The 25,650-nt window shown below is 37.5% G+C and overlaps 1 protein-coding gene and 1 long non-coding RNA gene across 6 annotated transcripts in view; one reads left to right on the plus strand and one right to left on the minus strand.

Annotated features, from left to right (window-relative positions):
- LOC134728806 (uncharacterized) overlaps positions 1-25,650 on the plus strand; it is a 569,286-nt gene that overhangs the window by 489,787 nt on the left and 53,849 nt on the right. The window lies entirely within an intron of this gene.
- POU4F1 (POU class 4 homeobox 1) overlaps positions 1-25,650 on the minus strand; it is a 218,336-nt gene that overhangs the window by 152,437 nt on the left and 40,249 nt on the right. For 2 of the 4 annotated variants that reach the window (XM_063595821.1, XM_063595818.1), the window contains one exon: positions 12,808-12,991. The gene's annotated coding sequence lies outside the window, so the exon portion shown is untranslated. Of the gene's footprint in view, positions 1-10,514; positions 10,644-11,625; positions 12,992-25,650 lie in introns of those variants that run through there. The other 2 variants (XM_063595820.1, XM_063595819.1) reach the window with 2 other exon arrangements.

The following is a 25,650-nucleotide window of genomic DNA, read 5'->3' on the forward strand; positions in this document are numbered from 1 at the left end:
TCAGAGTAAGAGAAGAATCCCTGACTCAGGATATTTTCTGTGCTTTAGTGAGCTGCTGCCTGATTCTTGATTCCTGCTCTCTGCTAAGACCAATATTTGACTACAAGACTTAAGCAAGTTTCCCAAGAAGCTGAGTCTATTTCTTCATAGTAGCATGCCAGGAGATGCATGGAGTCATAGAAAGACCATACCCAGGCCAAGTTCAAATCCCAGCTATATCTTACATGATCTTACTTATACAAGTTACTTATTTCAACAAAAAGTAAAGAGGTACACCACAAAAGCAACATAATTCAGCAGTTAATGGTGGCTGCAAAGACATTTTCCTGATTCTTCCTTTAGCTACCTTCAGAAATATCAAAGGGATCACTACAGCTCCATTTAAGAATAAGCAAAACTGACGTTTCTCCCATTTTGGACTGAAGAAAATGCAGGAGAAAAGTCAAAGAATTTCTCCCAAACATAAAGTTCTGACATGCCTGAAATATTATTTTGGAAAAAAACACAAAAAGCACAATCAGCTATTATGTCCATGATGCAAAGATGCTAAAAATGTTTCCCTAGGCCTTGAGATCACTGGAAAAGGAGCTGCAGCAATGTTCTTGCTCAGCAATGTGCCCGTCCCCAAATGCACAGCCACACAAGCATTACTCAGCCATTACATGAGGACAAATGGCCAAGACAGAGTTTGAACTTGGCATTTCAAAGCTGATGTTTGAGCCATTAAACCTTTCCTCCAGGATAATAGCCTCATGGAAGGGGGATGCCGGCAGGCATTCTTCATCATCTGGCCTCCGAACACTGTGACTCTCTGATTGTCCTACAGGAAGCTCTGCCACATGAGGGGAAGTAATTATGTGCCCAAGGAAGGCAGAGAATGCACTCAGTATACTTACAGAATGTGAAGGGATTACAAGGCATATCGCTGTGTTAGAACAAGTCTCTGGCAATCTACTCTGTCGAGATGCAGGTGCCTGGCACAGCCCAGTGGGTTGCAGCAAGGAGACAAAGGGCTTTCACTGCTTTACTTTGGACCCAGAGAAAAAGCAGGCAGGAGAAAGAAGAAAGAGGAAGACGAGGAAACTGAAGATTTTTTTTAAAAATGGAAAGTAGCTACAAGTTAAAAGAGTGCTTCAGGAACACAAGGGAAAAGGAAGACATATACTAGCTTAATTAATAGAATTCAGATGAAAGAAGGGTGAAGTAATTAAATATTCATTATAGATCCTATAAAACTATGATAGAAAACAAACTCAATCAAAAGATGCATTGGAGAAACAAAAACTTCAAAAATTAAGAATTTGGAGGAAACAAGAAAAAATGAGCAAGTTGTTCAAATTGAAATGTCAATGTGACAAAGTGCTCTATGGGCTCTACATTTATTTGACTGATTTGCAAGTGGCAGAGCAGAATTTTGTAAAAGTAGACACTGTGGACCATAGTAGGTATTGCAAGATAAAAACTAGACAAGAGGATATGTCTGCGTTTAATTCAATTTACTCCTCAATGAACCAAAAGCAGAAAATTTCAGAATACAGGAGAAGACAAATGGAGCTCAGAGATAAAAATAATGATGATAATAACAATTACAAAAATAGCCAGCATTTTGCTATTATTAAGAAGTCAAAAAAACAACAGGTGTTGGCAAGGATGCAGAGAAAAGGGAACACTTATACACTGTTGGTGGGAATGTAAATTAGTACAACCACTATGGAAAAGAGTATGGAGATTTCTCAAAGAACTAAAAATAGAACTACTGTTTGTTCCAGCATTATCACTGCTGTGTATCTAGCCCAAGGAAAAGAAATCATTATATCAAAAAGACACCTGCATGTGTATGTTTATTGCAATACTTTTCACACACAATAGCAAAGTCACAGAATCAACCTAAGTGTCCATCAATGGATGATTGAATTTTAACATGTGGTATGCATATACCATGGAATACTATGCAGCCATAATAAAAAGAAGGAAATCATGTTTTTTGCAGCAACATGGATGGAACTGGAGGCCACTATGCTAAGTGAAATGACTCAGAAACAGAAAGTCAAAAACTGCATTTTCTCATTTATAAGTGGGAGCTAAACAATGGGTACACATAGACACACAAAGTGGAATAATAGACACTGCAGACTCCAAAAGGAGAGAGGTGGGAGGGGAGTGAGGGATGAAATACCACCTATGGGGTACGATGTACACTATTTGGGTGATGGGTTCACTAGAAGCCCAGACTTCACCACTATACAATATATCCATGTAATACAACTGCACTTGTACCCCCTAAATCTATAAAAAGATAAATAAAAAATAAAAATAGCCAACATTTTGTAGAACATTCTCAGGTATCTGACAGTATGCCAGGCACTTTAAATTTATTATCTTGTTTATTCCTTGTAACAACACTAAGAAATAGACTCTATTACCAACTTATTTTACATGTAAGGTAAAGGACATTCAAAGGGATACACTTTTTCAAAGACACAAAATTATTATGTGGCAGAGACAATATCTGAATCAAATATCTGCTTGATTTTTGTGTTTGAGCCAATAAAATTTATATAAAATTTCAATAATTGTGTTCAGACCATTTAAATGCAATCAGCCAATTATTTCAGTGGTGATTTATTCAATCCAAGCTACATACCACATCACATTTTGTAAATAAATGTGAAAGGTCTTTGTTACCTAGCACATGGAAGTTTTTTATTCTGGGCCTCATCAAGCTGGTCCAAAATGGTTCTGTACATCCAGCTAGAAATATCCAGAAATGCTTGACACCAGTCGCCTAGCCTTTCTCGCAAAGAAGCTTTGGCCTGGCCAATAAGAGCCACCTTTGGCACTTGTCTTAAGCTTCTCTTCAAAAGCTCTCTAGGTACACGTATTTTTAAAGTAATAGTTTTGGGGGAAAAAAAGAATTTTTTTCCAAAAGCCATCCTCCTAAAATAATAGATTAACTTAAAACTAAAAACTTATCACACTTACGAGAGAAGAGTGGGTGGGGGCATCTAAAAGATGGGCTGAGACACTGAGTTATGAATTTATATTTTAAAAGATTGAGAAAGTTTTTCTTTGATTTGTATTTTTATCTGAGCTAATTGATGCTTTGGAAAACTCAGAGTATTTCAAAGAGCCAGCTTTTTTATGTCCAGGCAAATCCTCTCATGTTACTTTCCAGATCTCTCAACCACATCTCTCCAGCTCTCACAAGACATTAATATGTAATCTCCACCAAGCAAAGGATCCAGTCATATCGTGAGTCACAGCACCATAGTAACACAACTACTTAATGGATAGGAGGATTGATCTCCCTCCTCCCATCTTCCCAATGGCTGCACTTGGGAATTTACTATTTCTACAAATCAAAGAAAAGTATTTGTGAATCATGTGGTGTTCTCAGTGTGCATTCGATTCTGAGAGAAAGAAAAGCATTCTCCCCTCCCATGATAATCATCAATAATCTCAAACTACAGAGGGCAGGATCTATAGAAGACGAACATCCATAAGAAAAAGACGAATGCTTCAGCCTCAGCAATCCAGATCATTCTTGCACAGATGCTTTGTAGGAAGCTCAAGTTTCAGTGTGGCCTCAGAAACACTGCAGACGTCCCTCCCCATCCTCCTTCTTCTTGCAGAGGGGAGGAGTGAGGACAGAATCACCCCAGCTTGTCTAGGAAAGAAAGACCTCACCAAATCGGTTAGGGAACTCTGGAGAGATCAGCCCTGTAAGCCTTAATATTGTCATCCAACCATGGGGTGCTCATGAGATTAAAAATAAGGCAGGACTATGACATCTAATTTATAGATTCAAAAACTTGAGTAGCGTATTAATTAAACATCACATTTTATAGCCTCCATGCTAAGCATTTTATTCACATCCTCTCCTGAGCTCTCTAACCAAGGTTCTAAACTGCCATCAGCCTGTCATTGATCCAACACCTCCATCCCAACTTTAGCCTCTTCTGAAAAGAATCCTACCTATTAAGCAGAATTCTCGAAGTACAAGTGTGTCAACTTCTCCTAGGAATGAGTGCATCAGTAGACTAAAAGAATTAAACTTATCATGGGGTGATAGTGTGTTCATCAGCTTCAATGGAGTAAGGAAATGCAGTCTTTTAATGTTTGCATTTGGACCCTAGCACTTGGCATGCTTTTATCCTGAAATCCATTCCTTCTGACTTCCCTCATGAGATTCCTGGTCACTGGAAAGTCACACTCCCCACTGCTGTCTGGTCCTTAAGAAGATCTGTTTTTCCATAAATAGCCACAGAGAAGGGAACAACACAATTTAACAATCAGTTGCTCCCTGCACTTTCTCCAGGAGCCAAAAATAAATAAGTACCTTAATCTGGTTTGTTAAATTAAGCAAAGAAATATACTCAAGCCTTTCTCCATCTAGCTCAGCTTATGCTTTCCCCTAAGTATTTGCTTTTCACTTACTTCAGTGTTTTCAGAAGCCCACATAGAACAACCACCCAAAAATTTCTACAAAAGGAAATAGCTGTAATAGAGAAAAAATTTTTCCTGAGATTTCAGAAATCCAAGTTTAACCTCTTTGATGTTCCACACACAATGTTCAGTAGTTGATCACAACCCCTTTTTTTCCTATTATATATAGTTTTAATACCCTGAGAAATAAAAGTGCTGAACTCTCTCTGATATTTTACTGAACTCCTGAACTATTCTGAGTTAAGTATGACAGATGCCCTAATGCTCGAGCTAGGGAAGTTGTTCTTTTAGTTCAGGCATGGAGCATTTCCATTAAAAACCAGAGACCTCAGTTGTAACCTTGGCGATGCTTTCTCCACATGATTAATTATTCTTATGTGCACTGCAGTCCATTAGGGAAGTGTCAGTGTGCCTTAGGATGCAGACACCTTCACATGCATTATTTTGCCTACTTTGTCCTCCCCTATGTCTTCATCCAGCAAAATAATCACATCGTCTGTACTTTTATTTCAAATATTTTTTAAAGATTTTTATGACCTTTACATTTTAAACTGTGTTTCTATTCAGAACTTTTATCTTGAAGAATTCTATGTTTGCATTACTGAACTTGTTGAGGTATAAAAAGTTATAATTTAAAAATGAAATAGTAAAATGTGGGACAATCATTTAGAGATAATTCAGAACAAATAAGTATCATGTAGGTTTTGTCATTTGAGGATCATTGTGACTCTTCTATTTATACATTTGTATGTTTATGTATTTCTCCATTTATGTTTCGATTCTTATAGACACATGATATGTTTTGTATATACCCATGGGTCATTAAACTGTATTTTCCAGAACTTTTGCCTATTTGGTTCCAGGGTTTCTATTTATACTTCAGAAATATATAATTGAGGTGAACCCCAGGGGAAGAGGACAATTGGTGATCTCTTCACAAATAGATGTGAGAGTAAAATTTTTACTGTACATTTCATAGGATAGTTACAAAAAGGTAAGCATTTAAGTAGGGGAATATTAATAGTTTTATAATTGAGTTAGTGAACAAACTCACTGCATTTCCTAATCTAGTTCTCATTTTGGAAGGCAAAAACTGCATCTCTAGCCAGCAGAGAAATATACAAAAATACACTTTTTAAAAACTTTTATGTTGCTCCTTGAAATTCCTTTACAGTGATGACTCTCAATAATTTGATTTTCCAGCCAAAACTGTGTACAAGGTATAAAGTCTATAGACATTTGTACTATCTTCTCTTTATTTTGGTTAATATATCTAATTTCTTCTAAAATTATTTAAAATGCTTGTTTTTAAAAAGTTAAGTTTTGAAGTAGTTAGATTAATTATGGCTCCTACTTATTCATAGTTCTTTGATGAGAGAGGAAAGGGAAAAAGAAGGAAAAAGGAGGAAGAGGAGCAACACATAATTATTTATGAAGAATGATTATATACAAGGCACTGTGCTAGGTGCTTTCTACAAATTATCTCTAGTGCTCCCGTCAACCCTGTCACTTGTCTCATTTTTCATTTAAGGAAATAGTGACTTGGGAAAGTTAACATATATGTCAGAAGTCACAGAGCTGCTAAGTGGCAGAGTTGAAATGATCTCTGCCCACATTCTGGTTCAATCCCACGTGGAGGATATTAGTGGCTCTTGCTACAGCAGCTGTCAAGAAGGTCACTCAGAGCTTCACAGAAGCCTCCCAACTCTATACTCAAAAAAAGGCATCAGCCGTCCACTCCCTAAGAAGTTAATATTATAACTTAATTACTCTGGCTTAAAGCCTTGATAGAAATCATAATTCAAACATTCTAAGAATAGGGAAAAGAGTGGGGACCTCTAATGAAGGCCTATTATACACCAGGTGCAGGACATATCTTCTCATTCCCTTCCCACACTCCTCTAATCCAGGTGCATTTGAGCCTTCCACCACCATAATACTCTGGTGGTGTGAATGAACAGTCTGAGACAGCCTCTGGTGAAAGGATAGATAATATTAAGAATAATAATGAAAATTAACATTTACACAATTGTTGCTACTAATTTTTATGGATCATTTGGAGGAAAATAGCAAAAGGTTTAAAAATAAACTACCATAGGTCAAACACTAACCAAATTAAGGAGCTCTTTAAACTCTTTATTTTCTGTATTTCCTCTCAAATTCTGTCTGTGAACATATATATATAAACATTTATTTGTTGAGTATGGAAAAAGCATAATAACAATATGAATACCCTACTCCTAGCCCAGCAAACCATCTCCCAACTCCAAGAATGTTTTTAAAATATTTAAACCCTGTTCAAGCAATGTTTTCTGTGTGTCCCAACAAGTTAAGCTCTGTGTTAAAAGTTCTGTAGACTATGTCTAAAACACATTGGAAATGTAGTGAGAATCTAAATAATATTCAGATATGAATATCTTATCTTATTCATGTGAATAAGATATGAATATCTTTTTTTTTTTTTTTTTTTTTTTTTGAGACGGAATCTCGCTCTGTCGCCCAGACTGGAGTGCAGTGCCGCGATCTTGGCTCAGTGCAAGCTCCGCCTCCCAGGTTCACGCCATTCTCCTGCCTCAGCCTCCCGAGTAGCTGGGACTACAGGCGCCTGCAACCACGCCCGGCTAATTATCTGTATTTTTAGTAGAGACGGGGATTTTTAATAGAGACGGGGTTTCACTGTGTTAGCCAGGATGGTCTCGATCTCCTGATCTCGTGATCCGCCCGCCTCGGCCTCCCAAAGTGCTGGGATTACAGGCGTGAGCCACCGCGCCCGGCTTGAATATCTTATCTTATTCATATCTGAATAAGACAGTAAAACTTAGACTAAGATTAAAAGAAGCTCAAAATAAGGAAGCTCGAGTTTCCAATGTTTGACTGCAATGTTTATAAACTTTTTTTCAGTGTAACTCAGAAATTCTTGTGATTTGAGTCATTTGATCCATACCACATCTCCTAAAAACCAGATTGCACCTCCTATGCATGGAGGTTTCTCAAAAAATTAAAAATAGAACTACCATATGATCCAGCAATCCCACTTTTGGGGATATATCTAAAGAAATTGAAATCGTTATCTTGAAGAGTTATGGGCACTCTTACGTTTATTGCAGCATTTCTCACAATAGCCAAGATGTAAAAACAACTTAAGTGTTGATGGATAAATGGAGAAAGAAAATGTAGTATATATATTGGTGGACTATTATTCAGCCCTGACAAAAGAAGGAAGTCCTGCTATTTGTCATGACATGGATAAACCTGGAGGCCATTGTGCTAAATGAAATGAGCCAGGCACAGAAAGACAAACACTACATGATCTCATTCACATGTGGAATCTGAAGAAGTCAAACTCAGAAACAGAGAATAAAGAGGTGGTTGCCAGGGAGTGGGGCAGAGTGAGAAATGGGGTGCAGGGATTGGTCAAAAGATACAAAATTTCACTCATAAGATGAATAAGTTCTAGAGATTTAATGTACAACATGGTAACTACAGTTAATAATAATGTATTGTATACTTCAAATTGCTAATAAATTAGATCTTAAACATTCTCATCACAAAATAATTATATGAAATGATGGATATGTTAAATTTATAGTAATCACTTCACAATGTATATGTATATCAAAGCATCATATTGTACACCATAAATATTTTTATGTGTCAAAAACTAACAACATAAGAATAATAACAAGAACAACAACTACAAAAACAAAAACACACAAAATGAATAGAGTTTAAGGTGTGTGTCCGGGATGACTAAAAATAAAGCTGTAAAGATAAGTCATGATGATATTGTGAAGGACCTTATTTGCAGTTCTAAAGAGTTCAAGCTTTATCCTGGAGGCACAGCTAGCCAAAAATTAAAATTTAAAATTTAAAAGTTTTTAAATGGGAAAATGACATGGCCACATTAAATCTTTGAAGAGAAAACTCTGGTGGTAGAAGAAAACACATTGGCGTGGAATGTCAATGACAGCAGAAAGACCACTTGGGAGGCTGAAGCAATAGTCCAAGCTAAAGATGGTTCAGCTCTAGGCCACTGCAGGGTGGAAAAGGCAGAACAGTTTCAGGAGATATTTAGAAGAAGATTTTTTTAATGGATCAGAGGTAGAAGCTGAGAGGGCAAAAGGAGTAGAGAATAATTTTTGCGTTACAGAGATACGGGAATCAAGAGGAGGGCCAGGTTTGAGAAGAAAGACAAGGAATTCAGTACGTGGTGTTTGATTTGGCTGGAGAATGTAGAGTTGTACAGGAGGTTGTGCAGTAGGCAATTGGAAGTAAGAATCTGGGCTCAAGGTAAAGGTATGCTGAATAACTAACTTAGTCCACCTTTCCCTAAAAAAAAAAAATCCCAGCTATTCAAATAGTCCTTTGAAAAACAGGAGCTGATTCTTTTTCTCTTCTATCACCCTGTGTTCACATCCCACTCTCTTCCAAAGATTTGCTTACTCTGTATATTAGAGGATAATTGGTGTGATTAGAACATTTTTATGAATATTGTACAGTAGCGGCAGACTGGGCATTTTAAACATCTTTGTAATTTCAATATTGTATGAGAGGAATGACTATCTTTCAATACTCCATGTGTAAATAACTCTATTCATTTAAAAGATATGTTTCTGAGTGACTGTTATACACAAGTCACTGTGTTAGGCAGTAGGAATATAATAGTAAGCAAAAATGTCAATGCAGTTCAAATAACTCTCCAGGCAGTGGAAGGAGACAGCCCTGACTCAAATAACCACACAGATGAGATTTGGTGCCCTGAGAGGAATAATACAGTTCACAGTGCTATGAGCACACAGAAGAAAATAAACTGTCCTAAAGAAGACTTCTTTCTAGTCTTCTAAGAGGATATCATAAGATAATGTTAGAGAAGTGGCCAGGAGTTGTAGATCTTATAAATGTTATTTTTTAAGCCAAGAGTAATAGGAAGCCAGTGAAGGGTTTGAGCAGTGAGATGACATAATCCGATTTGCATTTTAGGAAATAGTCTGTTGAAAATACAAAGAACAGATTGCCTCTCTGTTTGCCATGGTTAGAAAGTTACCCTGTGCTGCTCTTTGTCCAAATGTAATTTCATTTTTGCAGAATGCCTAGAACCAGGGTTGGATCAAGTTAGGGCAAACCCGAAAATGACTTGCATGAACTCTTGTATGTTCATATAAGAGTCAGGCTGGCATCCTCCTGGTATTGGAGACAGCTTTGTGAGAGTTGTTCAAGTGACAGTGGTGGAAGGGATGACCACTTAGAAATCCGTGCTTAATGGAGAGTGTGCATTATTAACAAATAATGAAGTCAAACAACTATACATTTCCATAGGCAAAGAAAAACATGTTGATACAATGAAATTCACATCTCTAGATTCTACATTAGAGCATGTGGACATGTACTCTAAAATTAATTTCATTTGCCTTTTATTTTTAATCTACCACTTAAAATTGGACTCATTATATGTGGAACTGCACACACACTCAAATTTACTTCTATTTATTAGCTAGTATAAATACATTGAAATTTGTCTTTGGGCTCTTAAAAATCTTGAAAAGGTATACTGTTTTCTTTCCATATAAACCAGGTATGCAAATGATTATCAGACAGGATTGTTGGTAATTTTTTTTAGGATCTCAAATCCATAAGGAATATGTAGCTTATTTAAGCTTTATTGTATTAAATTGTAGAATACACCATAAAATACTGATAGCACAACTTGCATCAAACAAGTAAACATTTGTTATGGGGACAGTAAAATTTACTTTTCACAAAAGGAGCCTACAGTAATAATGCATTCAATTCTATTTCCCAGAATGCTTCTTAAGTATGTTAATAAAGTCTTTATTGTGTCTGCTTATAAAAGTCGCCACCATTTCCCATTAGAAAGTCTCTGTTTATTCATCAAACATTTACTGACAGTGACTGCTGGGAGCAGCCTCAGATTTCCACTCCATTACACATTTGTGGCATAAAGCACATTAATTATAGATATATTACAATATTCAACTCATTGAGGAAAAATTAGATGATCAAGGCTCATTTTCCTTGACAATAAGCAAGTTAATGAAAATACTAATTACCTGATGATGAAGTGGAGCCTTCAGGATTGAATGCTTAGCATCTGTAAAAGAGTTCTGCGAATCTAGCACAGAATATTAAAGCCAGAAGCATCGGAAGCCTATGAGATGCCCTTACAATTGTCCAGTGCCCTTTATTCAGAGAGAAAATGGTATTCAGAGGTGAGGCAGAGTTTTATAAACCATTTGGGGGAAGTCATTGAAAAGCTGGACTCTACCTGAAATTTTCAATCAAAAGTTGCACTCTTTACCTAAAATTTTTAATTAATATTATCTGGAACACAAATCAACTTCATTGTAAATAATTATACAAAGAATAGGCTCTTGTCAATAAGGACATTGCCATCTACTATTTATTTTGTAATAATGCCAGAACTATTTTCAGCCATTTTAAAATTGTAAGAGAGAAAAAGACATTTATTTAAACATTTCCTTCTTTCAATTTCTAGAAGTTTAGACTGAATAAACTCCCAGCATAGAAAGTGAATTCATACCAGGTAAGGGTGTTATGGATTCTTAAAAATAGGCCCTTTCCAAATGAGCATATGAAAAGGTACTTAATATCATATGTTATTAGGGAAATGTGAATTAAAACCATAATGTGATGCCTCTACACACCTTTCAGAATGGCAATTAAAAAAAAACTGACAATATCAATTGCTGGCTAGGATGTGAGACAACAAGAACTTTCATTCATTACTGATGGGGAAATAAAATGGCACATTCATTTTGGAAGATAGTCCGGCAGTTTCTTATAACATTAAACATAGTCTTAATGTATAATTCAGCAATCATGCTCCTCGGTAAATACCCAACTGATCTGAAAACTTATGTTTACATAGAAACCTACACATAAATGTTTATATTAGCTTTTTTATAATCACCCAAAACTAAAAGCAACAAAGATGTCTTTTTTAATAGATGAATAAGTTAAAAAAAAACTGTGGTATGTCCATATAATGGAATACTATTTGGCAAAAATAAAGTAATAAGCTATCAAGCCACATAAAGGTATATATGAATATAATATGCATATTACTAACTAAAACAAGACACTCTGAAAGAGCTACACACTGTATGGTTCCAATTACATGACATTCAAAAAAGGCAAAACTATAGAGATGGTAAAGCCATCAATGGTTGCCAGGGAATGGGGGACAGTGAGGATTGAATAGGTTAAACTGTTCAGCCAGTAAGGCAGTAAACTATTCTGTATGGTATTGTAATGATTAACTCATGACACTATGCATTTGTCAAAACCCACAGAACTTTTCAGCACTAAGAATGCCTTAATTGTGCAACTTAAAAAAAAATCATTTAGGAGACTGGGGATGCCAGGATAAAATGCAGAATGTGATAAAAGAATCTAAATGTATACCAATGTATGAAATAACTGAACTGAAGGTAATGGTAGACAGAAGCTGCTAACTTAAGTAACTTTGGAAATGATTAGTGTCCGTAAGACTAAAGGCAAAAAACATCATACATGAGCACAGTATTCTAGTTGATAAAGTTGCTCCCCACAAGAGGTAAATGATGGATAGTGGGAGCCAAACTGTCACTGTTGGAATGGAAGTTTACAGATAAGCAAGGAGAAGAAGCTAAAATGATCCATATGGTAATTAATTAGAGCAGGTACATCAATTATAGTAGGTACATATGCTTAGCTTAAATATCGATACATATAGTTCCATATATATACCACACAAAATTGTGTGTGTATATATATATATGTATATTATATATTTATAAAACCAAAACCACAATGATGGGGGTATGGGAAAGAAACACAGGAGTCAATTGAAAGAACTCCCAATGACCAAAGCTGGAACAATTTGAGCCAAAAAAATAAGGTAGTATTGGATTATAACCCAGAGTATAAAATAATGATCTATGAGTCCACAACAAATACATAAAAAATAACCAATCTCCCAGGCAGAAATGCAGTGCTCCAGTATTGTGCCACTGTACTCCAACCTGGGCAACAGAGTGAGACACTGTCTCAAAACAAAAAAATCAAAACAAAAAATCAAAACAACAACAACAAAATTACTGAAACAAAGCAAAACAAAAATCCCAAATAATGTATGTAGCTACTCCACCCTCAAGGAAATGGCCCGTAACTGCACATAAAGATTTCCTTCTGAAGAGTATAGTATGGAAAGAAGAGAAAAGAGTAACTTTACAGTAAAGGAATCTGACAAACATTCTGTCAGCCAGAAGACCCAGGTTAACATCAGTAGTAATAAGTCATATTGATAATATGTACTCTTGATCTATGATGACAGAACTTTACCTGTAGTCTTCCTTTCTGTCACTTTACCTCTGTGGTCTTCATTCCAAAAACACAAGACTCCAGTCTAATCATGAAAAATCCCAATTCAGAGACATTCTACCAAATATATGTCCAGTGGTCCTCAAAACTGTCAAGGTCATCAGAAACAAGGAAAATCTGAAAAGCTTCCACACCCAAGAGGAGCCTAAGAAGAAATGACAATTAATGTAATGTGCTGTCCTGGAGGGAATCCTGGATCAGACAAATGACATTAGGTAAAAACTAAGGAAATTAGAATAAAATGGGGATGTTAGTTAATAACAATGTATCAATATTGGCTTATTGATTGTGACAAATATACCATAATAATGTAGACTGTTGATAATGGGGGAGATTGGTGTGGGGTATAAGGTAACTCTATGTAGTATAGTTGCAATTTTTCTGTAGATCTAAAAGTCTTCTGAAATAAAAGATTTTTAAATATAAGCCCTTTCCATGCATGCCTAAATTATTTCTCCCATTTCTCAAACTGGCAGTCTAAATTAGAATAAGCAAACTGCTGAGTATATCTTCTGATTTCATTCCAGCATCAATTTGTATTTCCCATGCTCTTTTGAATTCAACTAATAGCTCTGCACAGCCTCTCCCTTTTCCTGTGCATTATCCATTGAATGAATTCCAAATGACTCTGCTGTGGAATGGCCAAAGACCCCATTTGATGGATGGTCATTTTACACACCTGTTTTTTGGGTCTTTGATTAATGTGCTGGCATACATCTTATATAACTTCTCCTAATAGGGAAGTGAGGAAAACATACATTTGTACAAGCTGCAGTCCAGTGTGCTCCTCATCCAAAAGGCTTAATTTAGAAATAGTTACTTAATAATTCAACATGGACGATTCCTTGATTCCCGTTGACTTTCAATTCAATCAGTAAAGCTGCCTCTTGGATTTTCCATTATTATGAAGACTAATGTATTTTATAAGAGCAAACAGCTGCTCTGGCAGATTAATGTTCCTTGTTGTCACCCTGCAGTGAAAGCTTACTTGGAATTCTTTTCTTGTGAAAAGCAGTTTGGAGCCAAAGAATTTAATCGGCTGACCACCAATGACGTTAACATGGTCCTCTGCCCCTGGGTTGGTTCTTATAACCCTTGCCCACCAAAGTACAACAAGATCTTCAGATAGATGGCTCTCCTGAATTAAAGGCCACATATAGTGAGATGCCCGAGGACTTGGAGTTGAGAGAAGTGGGCTCTCTCATTTCAGACCTCTCATTTACTCTGGACAAGTCACTTAACCTCTGCAGGCTTTAGTTTCCCTCCCTTCAATGGGAACAATAATACTTGCCTGGATTTTCTCATAGACATAGGCAAGGATCATGGATTTATTCAACAAATATTTCTGGAGTACCTACTATGTTGAGGTCAATGTGGAAAACCCTGAGGATGTAACAGGCAAAGAAAAAAAACTGTTGATCTTGTGGAACTTGCATCCAGTACAAAGACACAGAGAGTAAAAACTAAAATACATGGTATTTTGATGGTTATAAGTAAAATAAAAAAACTAGGTAGAGAGATGGAACTCTTTGGGAGGAGGAGAGGTCATTTGTTTGCTTGTTTTGTTTTTAGTTTGTTTGTTTGTTTTGAGATGAAGTCTCGCTCTTGTCCCCCAGGCTGGAGTGCAATAGTGCAATCTCGGATCACTGCAACCTCCGCCTCCCAGGTTCAAGCCATTCTCCTGCCTTAGCCTCCCAAGTAGCTGGGATTACAGGCAAGCGCCACCACGCCTGGCTAATTTTTGTATTTTTAGTAGAGATGGGGTTTCACCACGTTGGCCAGGCTGGTCTCAAACTCCTGACCTCAGGTGATCCTCCCACCTCAGCCTCCCAAAGTGCTGGGATTACAGGGATGAGCCACCATGTCTGGCCTTTTTTCTTTTTTTTTTTTGAGACGGAGTTTTGCTCTTGTTGCCAGGGCTGGAGTGCAATGGCACAACCTCCGCTCACTGCAAACTCTGCCTCCTGGGTTCAAGTGATTCTGTTGTCTCAGCCTCCCAAGTAGCTGGGATTACAGGTGCCCACTACTACGCCCGGCTAAGTTTTGTTTTGTTTTTTTTTTGTTGTTGTTGTTGTAGAGACGGAGTTTCGCCATGTTGGCCAGGCTGGTCTCAAACTCCTGGCCTCAAGTGATCCACCCGCCTCAGCTTCCCAAAGTGCTGGGATTACAAGCATCAGCCACCACACCTGGCTGAGGAGAGGTCATTTTAAATATGGTGATCAAAATAGGCCTCACCGAGAAGTGACATTTGAGCAAAGACCTGAAGGAGATGAGGGAGCCAGCCATGAGGCTGTCTGAGAAAAGGACATTTCGAGAAAAGGAAACGGCAAGTGAAGAGTAGGCTGGGATGTTCAAAGGATGATAAGAAAGGCCTGTGTGGCTGGAACAGAGGAAGCTGTGTGAAGAATAGTAAGAGATGAGGTTAGATAGCTAACGGAGAGGACAGTCCAATTAGGTAGAGCCTTGTTCGCCATTGTCAGGACTCTTGGATTCTACTTGGGGTGAGATGGGGAGCCACTGAAGATGGGGAGCCATTGTGAACAGGGCAGTGACATGATCAGTTCTATGCTTTAACAAGATCCTTGTAGGTGGGAAATAGATGATGGGCAAAAGTAAAGCAGTGAGGTTGAAAAGCAACTAGATTCTAGCTATAATAATTGAAGATATAGTCAATCAAATTTTCTGAAAGATTAGATGTAAGATATGAGAGAAAAAGAGGCATCTCTTTCCAAAATTCTTGTCTTGAACAATTGAAAAGACAAAGTTGCCTTAACTGGCACAGGTAATACAGTGTGAGAAAGAATTTTGGGGGACAGGGAAGAGCAGAAGCTCAGTTTGGGAAATAATATGTTTAACGTGCCTGTTACATATCCAGATGAAGATTAGAAGAAGATAACTAGACATATGGGTCCAGAGTTTGGAGGAGAAGTTCAAACAGGAGATAGAAAAGGTGTAAGTCATCAGTTGATAGACGGTATTTAAGCAATGAGATGTATTGGTCACCAAGTGAGCCAGGATCTTAGGAAAACAGAAGAGCTGCTCCAAGGATTCAGCTTTTAGAGATTCCAATGTTAAAAAGTCAAAAGAGGCCATGAGCGGTGGCTCACGCCTGTAATCCCAGCACTTTGGCAGGCTGAGGCGGGCAGATCACCTGAGGTCAGGAGTTCAAGACCAGTCTGGCCAACATGGCAAAACCCCATCGTTACTAAAAATACAAAAATTAGCCAGGCGTGGTGTCACGGGCCTGTAGTCCTAGATACTCAGGAGGCTGAGGCAGGAGAATCACTTGAACCCGGGAGGTGGAGGTTACAGTGAGCTGAGGTTGTGCCACAGCACTCCAGCCTGGGCAACAGAATAAGACTCTGTCTCAAAAAAAAAAAAGAAAAGAAAAGAAAAAAGAAAAAGAAAAAAAGTCAAAAGCTAGAGAGGAATCAGCAGAGACCACTGATCAGAGGCAACGGTTGAGAATGGAGCCAAAGGAGAGTGTAGTGGTAGTGACCCAGAATCTAAGAGAAGTGTGGTAAGGAGGAGGGAGTTCCCAACCACATGAAAAGCTGTTGGTAGGTCAAATGAGATAAGGTCTGAGAACTGACCTTTGGATTTAGTAATGTGGAGAAATTGTGACCTTGTTTGGAGGCAAGAAAGAATATAATTGCAGTGGGCTCAAGAGTAAATGAAAGTTCATAGTTTTGATGATTGTGTTACAGTTGCGTAAAATGTTAACATTAAGGAAAGCTAAGTAAATGGCATATGGGAATTCTCTGTATATTTTCGCAACTTTTCTGTAAATCTAAAATTGGTTCAGAATGAAAAAGTGGAAAAAGTATATAGGAAGAAAGCAGGTGGAGACAGTGCTGTAGGCAACTTTTTCATGAAGTTTTCTTAAAGAGGTAAGAAAAAATGGATGACAGCTTGAGAAAATTGGGTCAAAGAAAGGCTTTTATTTGTTTGGCTTAGTCTTTTTTGTTTGTTTATCTTAAGCTAAGGACAACAACATGTTTGTATGCCTATTGGAATCATCTGGTAGAAAGATAAAAAAGTGATGATGCAAGAAAGAGATGAATATCACTGAAGCAATGTCCTTGAATAGAGCAGATGCAGCCTAGAGTTCCTGTGGGGATGCTGGCCATAGCCATGAGGGCAGGTGGAAGGGTACAGATGCCATATGCAAGTAGATGTGCAAATCCTGTCTGATTGTTTCACGTTTCTCACCAAAGGGGGAAGCAAGTTCACACATGAGAGTAGGGATGGTGGAAGAAATGCAAGAGTGTTCAAGTTTTAAAGGGAGAGGAAAAGGAGTGAAATAGTCACCTCTAGAGAGTGGGAGAACCAGTGACAGCATTCGAGATACTAGAAAATGATTAGCATCCATATAAGAAGGAAACACTGGGACCTGGGTGTGCAGGGGTGAACTGGTTGATATTCCACTCTCCTGTCTTCTGATCATTATCAATAGCGGTAATTTGAATTGAGAGACAGGCCATGCCAAGGAAAGTTCTTGAGGCAATGGCAAAGCCCACCTTAAGACATTATAAAAATCGTCACACACCCGATATTGAACAACTTTCCTCTCAACTGCTAAGAGGCAGAATTAAGATAATATCATGCATTCCTCTGTTGGAACTGACCAAGTTACACTTCACAGATAACATGCATTTAATTGTATATGCTTATAAATATATAGGTTTTTAAAGCAGTGACTTAATTCATCAATAGAAAATCCAAAAAGAGAGTCCAAAAAGAAATTGAATAAGTTCTATCTTCAGCAAACCAAGTTCTGCCCTGTGATATTAAGTGTCCCTGCCAATTTCAGAGGAAGAATATGTTTCCCCAACTACCAGCTTTATCTCAGAAGTAGGGTTGGAAAAGAGAAGCATCCCAGGAGAATTGTCTCTCTCTGCTCAGCAGTCCAGGGGAAGACTCCTAATTGAGTGACATTTCAACCAAGAGTCAAGGGAAATTGTTACCGCCTACCTAATAAAGCTTCTTGTTCTGCAAGCTGGTTCCCTGATCCTTGGGGGACAGAGGAGAAATGTTTGTCTTAAGTTCCCTGAGCTAGTGGCTACATTTGTCTCCGCAGAAGAGAACAGATGAATAACCAAGAATAAAACATCCCAAGATGAGATGGAGAACGTAAACAACTATTTTTGCAGGGCATGGTGGCTCACATCTGTATTCTCAGCACTTTGAGAGGTCAAGTCAGGAGGATCGCTTGAGAATAGGACTTTGAGACCAGTCTCGGCAATATAGCAAGACCCTGTCTCTATAAAAAACTTAAAAATTAGCTGGGGCTTGTGGCAGGTGCCGGAAGTCCCAGTTACTTGTGAGGCTGAGGCAGGAGAATCCCTTGAGCCCAGTAGCTCAAGGCGACAGTGAGGTATGGTCCTACTGCTGCACTCTAGCCTGGGTGACATAGAGAAACCACGTCTCTTAAAATATATATATATATAATATACTTTGGACTAAACACACCTGTTTGTGGAGGAAAAAGGAAGTTTGAAGTTTTATGGAGCTCTCAGAGGGAATCAAATTTCCAGATAATTGCAAATTGTTCATGTCAATGCCACTGAAGTAACACATTTTCCTCAGAAATCCTGATTAAACTGGGTGAATTTTCTACCCCAGAGATTACTTTATCTCCCACCCCCACTGGCACATAACAGCCTCTAGGAGCCTAGGTTCTTTCTGCAGACAACACAACATAATTGTGTTTCTCACAAGTGTGCTTGTGAAAAGGGAACCCTTTGTTTTTTTGGTTGTTTAACTTCTAATTCCTATCAAATTCTATCAGGGCTGGTGGCTGGCCCTAGATATTTGCTAATGTCCTGGTTTTGACCTAAGCATTTTTGTATAATTTTATCCCTTAAGCATGGTGTGTTGTGGTTAAGTTAAAAAAAAAAAAACACTTTGGAACTATTAGAAAGAAATTACAGAGCTGGAATCTCAAGTACCATCCCAACTGTTACAAGGAGCTAGCTGGCCAGGAAGCCGTAATGCCCCCATTAATAAAGCTATTAATTTTGAAAAGCTTTGACAGCCATAACATCTTTTTTAAGAAAGCAAAAATACTTTTCCTTTATCTTAAAAATGCCTTCTTCTTTGTATGGAGCAGCTGCCTCAAGCCCCCTTCCACTGCCTGTTTTAATTTGTCTTTAATATCAGATGTGCCTTATCGATTTCTTCTGTGTATATTTTCATTCTGAATAATTCAGAGGCAAGATTTTTTTTCCCATTATGGTCAATAGCAGGGGCAAATTTTGAGGATAATCAATTGAGCCCTGACTGACAATTCCTGCTGTTGGTAACCCCAGAAGTGAAGAAGGGGGAACAGCAGGGGATAATACGATCCAACAGTCAATCACAGCTATCAGCAAAGGAGCCAATGCGGGTTTGTGTGAGGAATAGAGATCCATACCGCAGGCCCAAAAGGCTTGCTAATAGTGTGCTCTTTTTACTTTTCAACCAACGGCACTCCAGCTGTGCTGGGGAGAGTTATGGTCCATTCTCATATACGTTTTCCTTTCTACTAATGTTTAAAAGCCATGTTTTAAAGGGGTCATCTTTTGTGTGAATATGTACATCTTCTATGCATCAATTCTTAATGATTTGTTCATATTTTAGCCAAGCTCTTTTCAAAATAGGGTAGAAAATTTGGAAAGCTTCCAGGAAATCAGTACAGGGAATAAATGTCACTTTTAAATTCAGATAATATGGTTGAAAATTAATTATCATAGGGCTGACAGAAATAATACAAGTTTGCCTAGTCTCCCCTCACCTGCAGTAGGAACACATTTTCTGTGCCTGTTTTGACACTGGCCCTTGTCCAAGTCTTTGACACACTCAATTTACTACAAAATTGGCAACTCTCTGTCTCATAAAGGTATCCAAGTGTAACAATAAATATTGGTCTCCATACACACTATGATTAACATAAGTCAGAGTAGACTTAATCAGTGTCAAATTATTTGGCTTCCATAATTTTAGTATTTTATATTTTCATCTCTTTCTTAAGATATTTTTATAAAATCCTGATTTAACAAGATGTGCTAGAGGCAGCCGGGTTTTTGCATTCTCTTAGGGATGTGGAGATCAGACCCAAGTGAGGAAAAGGGACGCTCAGGTTAACACAAGCAGTTCAATTTCAATTATGTGGAGTAAATGGTCTTTTTCAGGTCTGATGATTTTTGAAAACTATTTGAAGGTCTGCTGTGATTTACATGCAGTTTGCCTTGATCTGCTAAAAGAAGGGCTTTCATATTACTTGACTCGAGTATTTGAATGTAATTATGAAATATCTCCTTGCCATAAACAGATATTCCTAAGGAAATATTTAACAACCACCAAACAATCCCTAAAGAATTGTCGGATATAAAATAAAGGCTATAGAATTAATATCTTCTACAAAAGTTACCTGGTTTTCTTATCTCCAGAGGAGATTCATAAAATTGCAAAAACATCTCTAGTTAATTCCTAAATAGCTTATAGTTAAATAATAGCACAATGTATGCAAAGTAAAAGAGGAAATTAGAAGTCCTGGTTTAGTTCACCATAGATAACTTATTTATAAATCTCTGTAATTTATTATTAATATCCTTATACAATAATCGCTCATGCATATAAACACAGTTAACCTTAAAAAATTTTTTCTGATTCCTCTTTCTTTACAAAAAAAGATATTTTGGCTGTAGAACTCATTAGTTTTAAAGGTTTTTGAAGATATTTTAAAAGTATGCTACCATTTAGTTTATGGGGAAAAATAGTGATTCTTTGTTCATGACCTTATTTTATTCATCAATAAATTTCATGGAGAAAAAATTACTCTTATTAAAAAGTATGGTTTTCTTGGTATTAATTTTGGAGTTAAAGCTTATATCTCAGAAAAAGTAAATAATACATTATTTCTAAAGTTAGGGTTTATTTTGTAAATATCAACAGTGCTTTCATACTACAAATTATAATATCAGTACTCATATGCTCCAGTTGTGGTCTTTGACACAGGTCATCTGACTTTTTCTTGTTCTTGAAGGGTAAAATACAATTTGGAGGTGACAAACTCTTAGAGAATTAAGTGGTGGATTGAGCTGACATGTTGCCTTAAAATGAAGAATAAAACGAACAAACTGATGTGTTTTTTTTTTTTTTTGGTAAATGGTTGGTAACATACATAGCAGCAAGCATTTGCTAGAATTGATTATTGATTAAATGCTGATCTTTAGCTAAAATATGTCATCAATAGAAAACTGGCAAACAGCTTCTTCTAAAGCCACAACTAGAGATATTTAACACAGCCAAAATTAGTAATACAATGCTTTCAGCTGGTTTTTCCTGGTCAGCTATAAATGTTAACAGGCTGATATTAAAAGTTGATATCAATGTTGATATCAAAAGTATAGATCTGCCTTATGTTAAAATGAAAAGGAAAAAGAATTAGTCTCAGTAAGAAGATCTGGGTTCTAGTGCCATGTTAGGAGTGCTACAAACTTGCTGTATAATTTTAATTGGACTAATACATAAGAACAATAGTAGGAGTTTTGTTTGAACCAGAGATCACCTCACCTATGAAGTAGGTATCACTATTATTTCCATTTTGCAGATGAGGAATTCAGGGCATATGGAGGTAAATAATTTGCCTGAAGTCATACATTTAGTAAGTGGTAGAGTCAAGGGCACCAACTCAGATCTCACCAGCTCTTAACTACCATGAACAGGTGTTGTCTCTACAAATGTTGAGGGGAAATCAAGTGGTCACGCTATACTTTTAAAATCTCTCATTCCTCCGTTTTATATGCATTCTCAAGCAAAGGATTCCCTGATTGATTGATTGATGGATCAATTGATTGATTGATTTTTTCTTTCCTTCCTTCCTTTCCTTTCCTCTCCCTTCCTTTCCTTTCTTTCTTTCTTTCTTTCTTTCTTTTTCTTTCTTTTCTTTCTTTCTTTCTTCTTTCTCTCTTTCTTTCTTTCTTCTTTCTCTTTCTCTCTCTTTCTTTCTTTCTTTTTTTCTGAAAGAGACTTACAGTTTCCCATATGCTTCCTGTCACTATGGGGAGGGAAAGAGCAGAGATCCTTCTTAAGAAAGTCACTGAAATGAGGAAGGGGCACCATGGCCAGCTCACTGCCTTCCCCTCAAGAATCTTGGCAAATCAAGAAAGAGGGTCTTGGCAGCAGCTGATGATAATGATCTTACCATAGCTCGAACATCCTACCTCAACCTTGCCAAGGAGATGCAGGACTGTGACAAGAAAAAACAGCATATGGCAAATAAATAGCTGGAGGACATGCTTTCTTTCCAGCATTGTCCTTGGGTCAAGATAACTCATAGCCCAGGCAGGCTTTAGGCATTGTGAAACTCAATAAATGATAATACCCTATATAATGCATTTCTGTTCAAAGCAACTTCACTTCCTCAATAATTAACAGGGAGAGCTCAGGAGACCTAATAGCTTGATCTCAGGCAGAATTGTAAGGTCAGGAAATATATATGGTGGGACAAGCATAAGTTTAGGTCAAACCTTTTTTCCATATCCATATCTTAGGTAATTTATATAAGTTCTTTGAGCTCTGGTTTTCTCACCTAGAAATAAAGTGTAACAAAATCTGTCTCATGGGTACATCATTAAAATGTATATCAACATAGGGTGGTCATGAGAAATCAGCAAAATAATGGGTATACAGTCCCTGTTACAAAGCAGGAGTTTAATCAGTTACCACATTTTGTATTATCGTGACAGACAGATGTTTCTCTTACTGTATCATCAAAGGAAGATACCACCTTGAAAATTCACTCCAAAGTTTAACATCCCTTACAGAGCAGGAAGCTAGTACCAAAGATCTTGGATTGAGAAATGTCAGGAAAAGGGAAAGATGAGATCAAGATTCCCGTCAGGTGCCTTAATTTTCTATTCATTTGTCCGAGCTAGACCTGGAAGCCCAAGCTCAGTCTAAACTGCACTAAAGGAGAGCACGGTACCATGGTCATGTGCCCTGGCCCCTGTCTTAAGGGCCCCATGGACCTATCTCCATATGCCCAATAGGATACATTTGTGTCTGTATATTTCAGTTTATAGTCCTTTAGTAGCCTAGAAATATATTGAAGCATTATGGATAAAATTTCAACAAAGTAAATGACAGATTTTTATATGTGCATTCAAGAAAGAAAAGTGTGTCTCTCATGCAGGCCATAATTGTAGAACTTACTCTAATGGAAATCATTGTAACACTTTATTCATGAGGGTCATTTATAAATGATGTATGAATGTCCATAAATGTCTCTCTTATTTGCTATTAATAGTTAGGAATGCTATTATTTTTACATAAGCCAAGTGTGATTCCTTTCAAGTGGAAACAACAATAGGTATAATGTGTTGGAATGAGTCTACAAATAAAATGAGCATATTTTTGCCTGGTTATTAACTACAATAAAGTATTTCCACATGGGTTATTTAAGGTTTTATTTAGATTTCATCTTTAATTTGGGAAAGCCTCAGGGTGCTGTTTTCAATGAAATGTATCAATCATAACACTTGGAACCCAATTATTACACTTCAGCTAAATTACTTACTGTGATCTTACCAGTTAAAGTACACTTCAAAACCACAAGTGAGTTGTCATAAAAATATTTTCTTTTTCTCAGACTCTTTTTTTATTATTACTAATAATATTCTTTAATCAAATTTGTTTAAGGGCAAGGCACCATCTCATGTTGACATTACCTGGCACAGTGAGGAGAATATAAAACCCACAGTTACTGGTCTTTTGGTTTAGCCTTTCCAGAAAAGGATCAAACAGGACAGAGTCAAATCCTAACTTGCTCTCTTCCCTACATAGAGGAAGGATGGGCTGCGAGTAGAAGTGGATGTTCTTGAAAGATCTGTTGGAAGTTGGCATATCTTATAAAATGCTCCATTGATAGAATGTCATAAAATGGTTTGTTTCTGTTTAAGAAGAAAAGGTAAATGCTCTCCAGGGTGATTTATCTAAACACGGTTCAGTCAGCATTTTGCACAGAGTCATTCATAGGTAGCATTAGCAGCATTCATTCTACTTTTCTAATTTAGTGCACCCAACAAATGTGGAAGTGCAGGCTTGGGAGGGTCAGGGGCTACAGCCAGTCTTTGGAAATTGGCAGATGAGTCTCAAAGGGAGGGAAGAACCACCTAAATCCTAGCTCAGGATTAAACTGTACCATGCCACATGAGGTGGGAGAGTAGAGAGACAGGAAAGGAGAAAGAGCATGACTTCCTCCTTTTTCTACTTGTCCTAGCTTCTTTGACAATTTATTCTGTCCCTCTGTTCAAAAGGCTGGACTTCAGGTGGGTCCAGAGAAGAGGCTTCCCTGCCCTGCAGATCATTGCCAAGCTGAAATTTCCTTTAACTTAAGCCTTTGATGTCTACTTTTAAATGCACAGTGCTACAAAAAACAGACACAGATGTTTATAGCAGCTTTATTCATAATCGCCAAAACATGTATGCAACCAAACTTCAGTAGCTGAATGAATAAATACATCCAGACAATGGAATATTATTCAGCAATAAAAACAAATGAGCTATCAAACTATGAAGACATAGAGGAACTTTAAATGCATATTGCCAAGTGAAAGAAGCCAATCTGAAAAGGCTACACACTGTACGATTCCAACTACATCACATTGTGGAAAAGGTAAAACTGTAGAGATAGTAAGAAGACAGTTATTGCCAAGGGTTAGGAGGGAGAAAGGCATAAATAGGTTGAGCCCAGAGGATTTTCAGAGCAGCAAAACTTTCTTGTATGATACCGTAATGATAGGTGCATGTCATTATATATTTGTCCAAACTCATAGAATGTACAACACCAAGAGAGAACCCTAATGGAAACTACGCATTCTGGGTGACGATGATGTCAATGCAGGTTCATCACTTATAACAACTGGACCGCTCTGGTGAAGGATGTTAATAATGGGACAATCTGTGCATATCGGGGGAGGAGTATATTAAAAATCTCTATACCTTCCTCTCAATTTTGCTGTGCACCTAAAATTGCTCTTAAAAAAATAAAGTCTAAAACAGCTAGAAGAGAAGATTTTGAATGTTCCTTACACAATGAAATGATAAAAATGTGAGGCGATGGATACATCAATAACCTAGATTAACCATTATACATTGTAGGCTTATGTCAAAAAATCACCGGTACCCCATAAATATAAATAAATAAATAATAAAGTCTATTTCAAGAACTGCATAGTGCCTAAGAGGGAAAGCATGTTTAGTTTCTTCTGGGCAACACAGGATGGCAAGCAGCACTTTGTGAGAGCTCAGGGGGAGAGTGGACACTGCTGTAGGAGGAAAGATCCCAGGCTCAGAGGCCAGCAGGTAGAAGACAATCTCAGTCAAATTCATATTTTTGCCCTGGGCCAGATGTGTCTAAAAGCTTCACGCTTTTGCACAGCTCCTCCCCCAGGAGTAGCAACTGACGGAGGGGTCACGTGCTTATTTCCCCAGTCTCACCCCCTGGGTAAATGTCAGAAGATTTGCTGATGGACCTTTCAATTTCACTTCCTTCCTTTGCCTCCTGTGGATGATGGTTTGCAGGGAGGGAGGAATTTTAATAACACATGAAACTTTCAATTCCTGTGAATAAAACGGGGAAGGCTTGTCAACTCTGCTCAGGGCTGTCAGAGCCATGGGGCAGGGCAGACAAGCGAGATTCTGGTTTGAACTTTGTACCTTATTCCTGGATCAAAGCTTCATTTCTCTGGCTATACCTTTGGAGTTTAATTACCATAATACAAGGCCAGGGGAAAGGAAACTGTGCTGCCTACCTGTCAT

The sequence above is a fragment of the Pan paniscus genome, chromosome 14 (assembly GCF_029289425.2).
Source record: "Pan paniscus chromosome 14, NHGRI_mPanPan1-v2.0_pri, whole genome shotgun sequence".
In the NCBI taxonomy this organism is placed as follows: Eukaryota; Metazoa; Chordata; class Mammalia; order Primates; family Hominidae; genus Pan; species Pan paniscus.